This window comes from Sminthopsis crassicaudata, chromosome 3 (assembly GCF_048593235.1).
Source record: "Sminthopsis crassicaudata isolate SCR6 chromosome 3, ASM4859323v1, whole genome shotgun sequence".
Taxonomy (NCBI): Eukaryota; Metazoa; Chordata; class Mammalia; order Dasyuromorphia; family Dasyuridae; genus Sminthopsis; species Sminthopsis crassicaudata.
The window spans coordinates 435,889,179-435,902,017 of NC_133619.1; positions in this window are offsets into that span (position 1 = coordinate 435,889,179).

A 12,839-nucleotide genomic window follows, 5' to 3' on the forward strand; every position below is an offset into this window, starting at 1 on the left:
CTTAAGGAGTAAAAGTATACTGCTCTAATGAATTCCTTCCTTATGATAGGATTTAAACATCGTAACAGCTGTAGATATTAATGCTTCTGATTTTTCTCTTTTTCTTTCTTTTTGCTGTATTTTTTTTTTTTTTTTTTTTTTTTTTTTTTTTTTTTTTTTTTTTTGGCCAATGTGTGTTCTAAGCCTGCTAAGTCTTTGATTTATCTAAAGCGTCTCCCGCTAAGTGCTATGCTAGTTTGGCTTTCATTTCTAGCTCTCTTGCCAGGTCCCACAATTCAACTTCTAAGTAGCACTGTAATGTTTTTAAAGGAGCTAGATGATAAGGTCATGCTCACAATTTACCACAGATCTAAGACAAGCATAGCTGGAGAATGAAGGAAAGCTGCACAAGAAACTGCTGGGATGATCAGGCATCATATAGGCAATGCTCACAATTGTTTCTAGTGCTTTAGGTATCTCAAGAGACCCAAAAAAAGCTAAGCAAATTCTAGTACTTCCATTCTGGATCATCAAATTGCTTTGTTCCTTGTAGCTGATTTATACCCGTGTTTCCTAATATACACTTTTCCTAATATACACTTTCTTGCAAGAATAATAACAGCTAACATTTATATAGACTTTTAAAAGCAATTTACAAATATCATCATATTTTATCATTATAACAACCCTTATATGTAAGTACTATTTTCTTCCTTTCACAGATGAGACAGAGTTAAGTGCCTTCCTAAAGTCATGCTACTGCTAATAATTGCCTACAGCAAGACTTGAACTCAGGTCTCTTATGACCCTAAATCTAGTGTTCTATCTACTATGACACCTAGCTGCTAACTAAAAGTCACTGTCAGTCTATGAGCAGGGAATGATGTGGTGACTTGTATATAATGAAGATTAATTTGGCAACTGTGAGAATGACGAATTGGATGATGGATTTGAGAGAAAAGAAGCTAGCAACAATGAGACCAGTTAGGAGGCAATGGCAATAGTAAAGGAAAGAGATAATACAAGTGAGAAATAGGGAGGTTGCAGTGTGAATGGAGAAGAAAGGTTACATACTAGAGATGCTTTATAGATAGAATTAACTGGGAGAAAGGAGATTTAAGGAAGTGGGGCTATCAGTAGAATGCAAGTTTCAGGGAGAAAATGATGAGCTCATTTGGGGATATGTTGAACTTAAGATCCCTACAAGACAAGCAGATGCAGATGTTCGAAAGAAATTGTAATATAGAATTGGAGGTTAGAAGAGAGATGGGGTTGATATATTTAGGAACGTACATGTAAACTTTTAGAGAAGAGAAAACCGTTTCATTTTTCTCTTCATAGGCCCGACATCTAGTATATTGTCTGGCACATTTAAGTAGGTTTAGAGCAATTGTTTGTAGATTCATTTGTTCATTCATTTATTCATTCATTCGTTTGCATAGAAATGATTAAGAAAACTTTGTAAGTAGATAATCTTGTCAAGATATAAAGTCATTGAGACTAGAGAAGAATATGTAGATTTTTGGAAGAAAAAAGTGACTAAATAAGGGGAAGAAAAATTAAGAGGGACACTGGTGTAATGGAAGACAAGGGTGAAGAACATAACAAGAAAGAAAAAAATGAATTAATAGTGTTAAAAGCTACAGAGAAAAGAAGGCAAATGAAAGCTGGGGAAAGATTATCAGATTTGACAATAGATCACTGTTGATCTTTGAAAGAACAGTTTCAATATAGTTGGTGGACATATAAACCAGTGTTCAGATATGAATAGATAGAAGTACATGCAGTAAATGTAGATTTCTCTTTCTAGGAGCTGAGCAATGAAAAAAAAAGGAGGAGGAATATAGTGGAATAGTTTGAGAGGTTGGCATGCTGAAGGGGAAAGGTTTTAATGCTAGAGAGCTGAGCATGTAGTAGGAAAGTGGCCAGCCCAGTAGATAGAGATTAAAAATGCATACAAGAAGAGTGGAGGAGGGGAAGGAATGAGGGAGAGACAGAGAGACAGAGAGACAGAGACAGAGACAGAGACAGAGAGAGAAGAGAGAGAGAGAGAGAGAGAGAGAGAGAGAGAGAGAGAGAGAGAGAGAGAGAGAAGAAGAAGAAGAAGAAGAAGAAGAAGAAGAAGAAGAAGAAGAAGAAGAAGAAGAAGAAGAAGAAGAAGAAGAAGAAGAAGAAGAAGAAGAAGAAGAAGAGGAGGAGGAGGAGGAGGAGGAGGAGGAGGAGGAGGAGGAGGAGGAGGAGGAGGAGGAGGAGGAGGAGGAGGAGGAGGAGGAGGAGGAGGAGGAGGAGGAGGAGGAGGAGGAGGAGGAGGAGGAGGAGGAGGAGGAGGAGGAGGAGGAGGAGGAGGAAGGGGGCAATGATCAATGAAGCAAGCTATTGAAGGAGACAGGAATGGATAATTACCTCACTCTCTGATTCTGACACAAAGAAGAAAAAAAATGGATTAAGATCAGCACTGGAATTATCATGGAATAACATAGTTGTGATCCAAATGCCAGTATTATTAATTCATTCCTCCTTCCCTTCATTATAACCCAACAGTTTGTTGTTAACTCTCCTTTATCTTAGATTTCTTCTGTCACCATCATTTAGTGTTCATCAAACTTCTAAAGATATCATATTTATTGGCATTCTCTCTCTCATTCTTTGACACATGGGGCCAGGAAAGATTAACATATTCCATTTTTTCCTATTTCAACGTTCATTCCCTCTTTCTGTCATCACTACCAAGGAATTTGAAGTTCACTCCATCCTATCCATATTCTCATATCATGCAAAAACTTTTGGAGGCTTCTTCCTCCTCATCAATAAGTGGCTACAGATGTCCAAATAGACTACCAATCGTTCTTCCCCAACTTTGCTCTTTTTGAATATCTTGTCCTCCTAGCTTCTTAATCTCTTCAATTCTCATGATGTCTGTCTTCATTTTAACTCAACTATACACGAAAGTACTCATATCCTATGTATGAGCCAGAATTCTTGGTTAGGGCTTTGATGAAGATGTGGAAAGTTATAGAAGTATATAGGAGTGTGCGCCTCATATACAGGTAGCAGACTAATTTAAATTTTCTTATTAGATCTCCTCAAAAAAAAAAAGTTATAGAGGAGGCAAAGAGAAAAAAGTTTGTTTACAATTAAGAAAGTTATCTACAATAGGTGCCTCCTTTCTCTCCTTTCACTCTCCTTTAAACTCTCTGTAGTTTGACTTCCAACCACATTGTACAACTGAAACAGTTCTTTACAAAGTCATCAACAATCTTTTAATTGCAAATTATACTAGTTTTTAAAAGGTGGACACTGTCCATCACCTTCTTCTCCTAAATACTTTCTTCTTTCTAGGTTTCTGTGTCTCTACTGCATCTTGAATCTTTTCCTACCTGTCTAATCACTCCTCAGTCTCTTTGACTATATCTTCAACCAGGTTATCTATAATTGTTGAGTGTCTCTCGGGCTTCTATGTTGGGCTTTTTCTCTTTTTTCCTCTATACAATTTTATCAGTGATCTTTTGTAATCTCATTATTTTCCATGGGCCCAATGCAGATGATCTCAGATCTTTCATCCAGTTCTAACCTTCCTTGACCTCCATTTTGGTCATATCAAATTGGATGTTCCTTATACTTTTTAAAGCCATTATGTCTAAAAATGAATTCATATCTTTGCTCTCAAAACTACAAATCTTCTCAAATTCCTTGTCACTCATGAATTTCATAACACCAGTGTCATCCTTAACTCTTCACTCTCATTCACTCCATATATCCAATCTATTGCCAAGTCCTGTCAATTCTACTCTCACAGTGTCTGTCATATATCTCCCCCTCCCTCCTCTGACACTGCTACCACCCTGATATAGGTCTTCATCACCTCATGCTTGGACCATTACAGTTGTCTCTAATTGTTCTCCCTGATTCAAGTCTTGGTCTGCTCCAGACCATCCTTTGCTCAACTTTCAAAATAATCTTCCTGATAATTTTGATCAAAGTCATACCTTCATTGTATCTCCTACTCAATAAACTTAATGGCACCCAATAAATTTAACTTTTTCTGGAGGGTATTTTCAAGGAGAAACCTATTAATATAAATCAATTCCTAATTAGTGGGAATTTCAGGGGAAATATTTTTTAGTAGAGAGGTAATCCAGATTCCTCTTGTCTACTTTGGAGTTCTGTCACTTCATTATGTTGTTTCAGGCTTCGTAGGATACAATGATGGGAGTGAACATATGTGTGGACCTTTCACCCTCCTCTTTGTATCACTTTTAGAAAGGAATAATAGCTTCCTATATAGGCTTTAAGAGGGGAGGAAATGAACAAAGGTAACTCTAGATTCATTCTTCATACCTTTTCCTTACCCTTCACTCATCTTTCATGTCCCTTCTCACTTTGTCTCCAGAGACCAGAAGTGTTTTTGAAGATTTCATGTTCATATTCATGGTGCTCATGACCAAAAAGGACTCAAATTTTATATGACATGGTTCCAAGTTTCTCAGGACATTCTATAATTCTCATAAAAGGAAGCAATTAGGTAGTGCAGTAGATAGACCACTAAGTCTGGAAGTGGGAAGACCTGAATTCATACCAAGTCTCAGCTTTTTGACCCAGGGCAAGTCAATTAACCCCAACTGCATCAGAAAAAAATCTTCATCAATAAGATATTCTCCTGGAGAGAGGAAGTGTGAAAACATGATTTTCCAGAGTTTGAAGTCTCTAAACTAGCTGAAATGGTAAGTAGAAAATCAAAGAAGATTATAAAGGAGCAGACTAATCAAATGACCACTAGTATCATAAAGATAAAAATAGTTTTTATGTATATGTTGCTTTAAGATTAGAAAAGCTCTTTACAAATATTACCTCATTTTTTATCCTCCCAATAATTCTGGAAAGTAGAGCCTATTATTATCCCTATTTAAAAGATGAGGAAAATTAGACGTACAGTGGTTTTCAGTCAACCAATAAACATTTAACATCTACCATGTGTCATGTACTTTGAAAATACAAAGAAAGAAAATTACGTCCCTGACCTCAAGAAGTTCAGGTTCTAATGGGAAGACAATTTGCAAAAAAACTATTTGCCAACAGACTATGTAATGAATAAGTAGAAAATAATCAACTGAATGAAGGTACCAGAATTAAGAGGGAGTGGGAAACATTTCCTGTAGAAGGTAGAATTTTAACTGAACTTGAAGAAAGTCAGAGAAGCCAGAAGTCAGAAAGGAGGAGAGCATTTCAGGTTTGGGGTGAGACCAAGAAAATGCCTATTTCAACAGCACAGGCAGAAAGTAAAAATCTAATAGATAATATTCCCTGAGTCTATCATCATTGTGACCACTTATTAATGCTGCCTTCATTTATTGCATATATTCTTTAAGTGAACACAGTCTTCAACCAAACTCAAAATTTACTTATAAACATGTTTTATCATAAAATGTATTTATCATAAAAATCAATGAAATTAAAGCACAAGATAAAACTGTTCCTTTTAAAAACTCCTTGATTTCTTTAAAGCCTGCTCATGAGATAAATTGACTAGAGAATACTGTTTTCAAAGGTACTGTAATACAAAAATAAAGAAGGCTTAAAGTGGTTTGATTCACTTTATGAATCTCTTCTCTTGATAAATTCAGGGCTCTCATTTGTATTAATTGATTCTGGCTCATTGGAACAAGCTGGGCCAGCTTTGTAAAAAAAAAAAAACATGTATACCTAGAGATACTTAAGTTATTTTTTAAAGGATTTGAAAGGAATACATCTCACCAATGATCATCAAAAATTATAAACATTTTCTGGGCAAGCAGCCAAGCTAAATTTCTTGGAGTGGAATATGTGTGAGGTTTGCCAACTCCAGTTCAACTCTGACTAATCTCCACTAGTATAGAAACAAATCCTTTCCTTCTAAGAAGCAAGATACAAATGCTCTTTTGGAAAATTCAGCATTCTTTTATATCTGCAACTTGATTAAAGTGCCAGTTTAAGTAAAAAGCAGTGTAGCCTAGTGGATAAAGTGCTAGACCTGGAGATTTGAAGATCTAGATACAAATTTTCCTTTTGTTCTTCTGTGCCATCATTTTTTAGTCATGTCTAACTCTTCATTATCCCATTTGGGGTTTTCTTGGCAAAAATACTGGAATTGTTTGCTCTTTTCTTCTTGAACTCATATACAGATGTGGAAACTGAGGCAAATATGATTAAATGACTTTCCCATGATCACACAGCTAATAAGCATCTGAAGCTAAATTTGAACTCCTGACTTCAGGATTGGTATTCTATCCACTGTACTACATAATAGAGTACCATCTCAGATACTTACTGTGTGATTATGGGAAAGTCACTTAGCTATGAACCTCAATTTCTATAAAATGGGGATGAGCATATCTGTACCACATACCTCTCAGAGTTGATATGAGGAAAACACTATACAAATATGAGTTGTTCTTATGATATAAGAAAATAGCTCCAACCATTGATGAGCTTAAATTCTACTGGAATGAAGTAAATGAAGTTTACAGGGATTGGAAGAAAACAACATGTGCATCAATAGTAAATTAAAAAAAGAAAAAGACAGACAGACACAGAGGGAAACAAATAGAGACACACAAAGAGAAAGACAGAGAATGCTACCTAGAGAAGAATGAAAATCAAGGAAAACCAGTCTACCTTTATTGTTATCATTATAGCTATGTCTTTTATATTTTAATTCATAACTTTAAGTGAGATGCAGTGATTAATTTTCCTCTAGTTTTAAAGTATACTCTGGGACTCCAGAGGTATCAAACTTAGCAGGCTCCAAACTCCTCAGGCAATGGATCTGTGATCATATCTTCTACAAAGCAGGTTAAAACCTCATTCCTGCCTGCCCATCCTATGCAATATTTGTCCATGTCTTCCCATAAAAGAACAGTTGGACACACTGGGGAAGTCATCATAATGATTCTTGCAGCAGAAAATTTTCAGGTATATTTCCTCTAAGTTCAAGGTTTCCCATGACTGTCTTAATGTCTAATTAAGTACATTCCAAACCTCACTGAACTCCAAACCACACATTTCTCTTAGCCCAATGGAAGCTTTTACAGGGAAATCTCACATATGAGGGACAACTACTAAGTTGAAGTTAATATTGGTTATGAAATGATGCACAATAATAGTTTCATTTAAAAGGTTTGAAAGACACAGAATATAAAAGATCTTTTTTTTCCCCAGCAAGTTGCTGACTTCAGCTGACCTCCAGCAATAAGTCAGATCATGGAATCATTTCTTCACCACAGGAATGAGCAGTGTCTTACTACCAAGTATCAACAGAAGGACTAAGTGATGTGTTGAGTAAGGATAATCCAGATGAATTAATACTTAGATTCTTCAGTAATGTTTCTGATAACTAGCATAGTGACTGTCCACAGGGCTCCTGTCTTCTCTGTTAGGGATAGCTGTGGCTCTCTAAATTCTTCTTAACCCCTTCTTGACAGGGATAGGGCACCTTGGATCTCTGGGGGATCCTTTTTTGTGGTAATTCAGGGACTCAGGAATTGAGGAAATTTGTATGAAAAAATCAAATATATTGTGACTTTAGTCTTTGATCAAAATATTTTTGAATCTTTGGGTTATGGAAAATCCTTTGATAGCAAATGGGGGTGGTGGTGGCCAAGGTGGAGTGAGTAAGTAACCAAGGGAAGGGAGAAAAAGAACATTAAACAGCAAGGGGAAAGAAAGGGTCATTTTATAACTATTAAGTTAGTTCTTGCCACATATACATAGGATTTTGCTGTAAAAACTGTAATTGTTCCAGTTGTGGGATGCCTTTTGTCTCAATGTAACTTTTCATCTTTTAGATGTAATATCTTTGTGTGGAGGACTAACTGACCAAATGAAGACTGAACGAATGAACAAGCTCTGGAGTTACAGATAGAAAAGACAGTTCTAATATTCTAATATGGGAGCCAGTATATTTGGAAAATTTCTAGTTCAGGTCAAGTACCATAGTTGTTAGGATGCAGCAACAAAGAGGATGGTGATGTTTCTTTAATGCTATTTCCACTGGTGAATCATTATCAGTTGCTGATGTTGAACCATTTGTGGGTGCCAAATGGATTGGACATTTTTGAAAGGCCTAAAGCAGGGGACAGGAGTAGGGGATAAAGGAAGAGTGAAAAAGAAAGGGAATAAGAGAGAAAAATGAGAACTAGAGAAGAAAGAAAGAAGAGAAAGGAGAAACTAAAAAGATGAATAGGGAGGACTAGCATTTTGTTTTCAACAATACTGCTGTCTCTTTCCTAAATGACCTTGGATGAGTCTTTTACATTTTTAATCTGTAAAATGGGAGGCAAGAGGAGGGAAGAATGGACTAATGATCTCTTAGGACTAGTCTTATATCATATCTTTTAATCCAATGACTAACTGCCTCAAGTGCCATTCAGAGTCACCCACTGCCATCAATTTCCTTCTCAGAATCTAGAAACATGTAGTGTCTCCATATCTAGCTCAGAGAACTGAAATTTATCCCTGGAGAAAATATGACCCACTTAATTCTATCCATTTCTGATCAAATGGTTCTCTCTCTCTCTCTCTCTCTCTCTCTCTCTCTCTCTCTCTCTCTCTCTCTCTCTCTCTCTCTCCTCTCCTCTCCTCTCCTCTCCTCTCCTCTTCTCTTCTGTCTCTCTGTCTCTGTCTCTGTCTCTTCTCTTCTCTTCTCTTCTGTCTCTCTGTCTCTGTCTCTGTCTCTGTCTCTCTGTCTCTCTCTCTGTCTCTGTGTGTGTGTGTGTGTGTTTGAAGAGAGCTACTCATTTGAACTGCCTCTACCCCCACTATTAGTGAGGCATTACTTACTACTAAGTCCTACTTACTGCTTGAAACATGAGGTAGTTTAAACCTTGTAAGATGAGTGTGCCTCTGGAGTCTCAGAGCTCTGCCCAAATGGTTTGTGTAATTGCCCCATATCTGAGAAGCCTAACTCTGTCTCAATGTGGCTAATTTTGCAGCTGGCTCTTTTGGCAGTCTGCAGTTCAAAAAGCTTGCTCTAACCCTCCAAACCAAAGGACACATCCCCCCTCCAGCTGAGATTTAAAAAAAAAAAAAAAAAAAAAAAAAAAAAAAAAAGCCAGAACTCTTGAAAAAGAATCATTTGTCTGACTTGGTTGTCTTTTTTTTTTAAATAGAAACATGGAAAGGTCTTATTCAGTCACAAAACAAACAAATTGTTAAACTACAGTTTATTTAGTCTCTGCTACATTAAATGGTTATTTTGGAGTAAGGGAGTTGACAGAAATGTATGAATTTCTAGATCTGGCTTATAAGTCTTCTGCCAAAGTGGCCTCATCCAACCATTATAAGTATTAGAAGTGGTTGCAGAAATAATTACGTTAAATTTCCCATTGGCTTTTCAAATTGTGCTGATAGTAGCTTTCAGCCACTCTATAAACTAACATACTAAATAAAGAAATTGCAAGATACAAGTTTGTTTGTTGAAATTTAGGTGAATAAAAAAATAAATTAAAATCAAGACTGACATTTTCTAAGTGACTAATATGTGAATGCCTTTATAAGAATAAAGTCAGTTCTCAGTTTTTCCCCTAGCCAAGGATCCCAAGACATTTTGGCCACAACAAAGGCACAGCAAACTCTTTTAACATTCATGGAAAGCTTGTCCTTCAGGTACTAAACTGCATGAAGTCCCATTAATCTACTTTAGAAAGATAAAGAGTGTAGTTAGCCCTGTGATTTCAGAGAATTTGTTCATCTCAAAACAGAGTGGTCTAGTGAATTGGGATGTGTAAGTATGTGAGCTGTGTCCCCAGAAGTAAAAAGTATTGAAATATTTGTGGGGTTTTTCTTTTCTGTTTTTTCCCTTTCTCTTTTCTATGAAATAGAAGACTGACATTTGAAAAAGGTAAAAGGCAAGTTCTTCTGATGCATTCAATGAGCTTCCATTAACACTTAGGGGAATTATATGCAAGTATCCGTAGGAGAATATATCTCTAATACTCTATTTTTAAATTTTTCGATTAACAATTATGTTTACTCAATCCCCAGCAGTATCCATGCAGTGGTGAGATTGCTGGCCTAATGCAGGCTTTTTCTTAGTTAGCTGAGCTAATGCTGATGGCATGTTTTTACTTGATAGTTCACTGTTAGATATACCTAATGTCTACCTAAATGCATTTGTGAATTAAATCTTGTCTGGAATGGCTTGTTCATTCAACCTAGGGATTAGAAATTACTCTGGTTCAAGGAGCAAGACTTGCTATATTTAGTTCAGGATCTGTGCCAAGAATACAAAGCTAGACCAAGGGACCAGTGGAGGCCTGGCAGTTCTACTCCTGTCTTACAAAACATTAAGTCTAACAATTACATTATATCATTTGAAAGATGTGCAATGATTCCCAGGTTTCAAATTATTTAAAAGTGTTAGTTTCTAGGTTCCTTTTCAGGTCAATGACATTCACTATTTGAAGTGAGACAGAAAAGGAAATGGAAATTTACCATTTCTATCAAGAAATAAGGAAGTGGATGATTATAATGAGAGAGTATTTTCAAATCTTCCTGGGAAGAATAGTATGACATCTTGTCCCATGCTTCCATCCATTGAGTTAAATAGTCTCCCTTTCTTCTCTACTTCCTTCCCAGTTAAACCCCTATTAAACCAAAGTTTTTCAAAATAATTTGACCAAGGAACATTTCACCTTGAAATATATTGATGAATCTCCTAAAAGATTATTCCATAAGTCTAGAGCTCATGATTAGTCCCCCAATAAAGGAGGGTGAGCAGGGAATTTTGGAGCAATTTAGAGAAAAGAGGAGAGACTCTGTGAAAGATGATGAGTTCATGTGTTTCAGATACAGAATGTAAGAAGAATTATTGAGGGCATGTGTCAGCCACACTATGTGAAGTAGGGCACTGGTGGTGGTGGAGTGTTTGTGTCTTTGAAAGTGAAAGATAAGGTATGAATGGAATTTGTATTATATATCTGTATTGTGTGCCTAGGTATAAAGGGAGATAGAAGATGTGTGTCTGACACTTTAGGAGAAGCAATATCAAGCAGAGAGTGTAGTGGGAGTCCATAGCATGTGTCAGACACATGGGAGACAGATGTATTGGTCAGACTTGATCTGAGGGGATAATGATGGATTGTGTGGATGATGGAGAGGGGAATAAGAGGCAATTGTGAATGTGTAAGGTAAGACAGGAGGCCAGGAGAATGATGAAAAGTATTATATAAAGGAAAAAAGGCAGAAGACATAGGGAACATATGACCATATGACTACATATGTATATGTTGGTCCTGAGGAAAGCTGGGTGTGATGCCTGGGGACCCAGGGACTAAGTTATAGTATAAGGGCAGCTCTAATATAATGAGATATATATTATATGCCAGATAGGACAGGAAAACCCAAGGTCAAGGGTTTGCCCCCAAGACCTATATAGTGGTAGGTCCACTATATCCAGGAAGGATTTTTATTGGTTCCCAACTGATATATGATCTCTTTGTTCCCCCATCCTTGAGCCTTTATTAGCATCTGAAAATTTTCCCAGAACCCTTTTGTACATGAATAGAATACTAGGCTTCATGGAATCTGGACAGAAAATGCTACCATAGAGTTGGTTTTGGTTTTTTTAAACCAAAGAGGAGTGGTTTATACAAAAGTGTAATGAACATGTTGGTAAGCTCAGCTTTGGATTCATTGTATAAACTATTGCTCAAACTCTGGATGAAGAGATTTTTAACTAATTACAAAGACTTGAGATATTTCTGCAACACAAAATATTATTGAAATTTCTTAAAAGGTAGATAAACCTAATTGGTCCTTTGAGCTAAGACAGATGGATGTGAAGATGAAAAATGGCTGGGTGTTTGTTTGTCATCTAAACTGCCGACAGCTTGACCAGAAGACACACTTAGTCAAGATCTCCAGAGACAAGAGCAATTCTAGCAAACACTAGCTTGCCAAATGTCATTAACAGAATAATAACTTCCTTTAAAGTTTCAGGCATGTTGTTTTAACTGCTTAAGTCTCTGTGAGGGATGAAAGGGAAGGAAGGTATAAAATTTATTATGTTTCCTTGATATTAAGAGCAATAGTTAGTGTCATAATTCGATTTCTAAGATAGAATTCTATTTTTCAGTTATTCAGATTGTCTCTATCATATTCCCCCCTTTTTTCATTGTTATTGTTGTTTAGTCATTTTTCAGTCATGTCCAATGCTTCATGATTCCATTTGGAGTTTTCTTGGCAAAGATACTAGAATGTTTGAGACAGAACATGCTGCAGATATCTACTGAACATCCAGTTAAAGAAGTCATAAAAGCAGCTGGAAATGCAAAAATGGCTATCAGCAGAGGGATTGGTGCAGGTTAGGTAGATTTGAGAATCATCAGCATAGAGATGGTAATTATATCCAGGGGAGCTGCTCAGTGAAGTGAAATAATAAGAGAACAGGACCTAAGACAGAGCCCCGAGGGACACCTATATTTAGAGAGTCACTCAGGTAGGAAGTAGAAGAGTTAGGCTTCTAATTCAGGCCGTTACTATGATAACAGGTATAGATACTAAGCTGCTGTTCAGGATCATTCTAAGACAAATTCTATGTAAATGTTAAGGTTCTATACAAGAGTGAGTTTTTGAGTTCATACTCATGCTTTGCTAGGTTTAAGAAACTTTTAATGTGGAAACACTGCCCCTTCCCCTTCAACTTATATTCATAGTGAATTACCTAAAAGACTAAGTAATTTCTACTTCATGATAACAAAACCAGTATGTGTCAAAGTTAGGATTTCAACCCAGGTCTTAATTATTCTGAGTAAATCTCTATATCTACTATACTGTGCTGCCTCTCCAGAAACATGAGTTATTATTAATGTTACATTAACTAATTA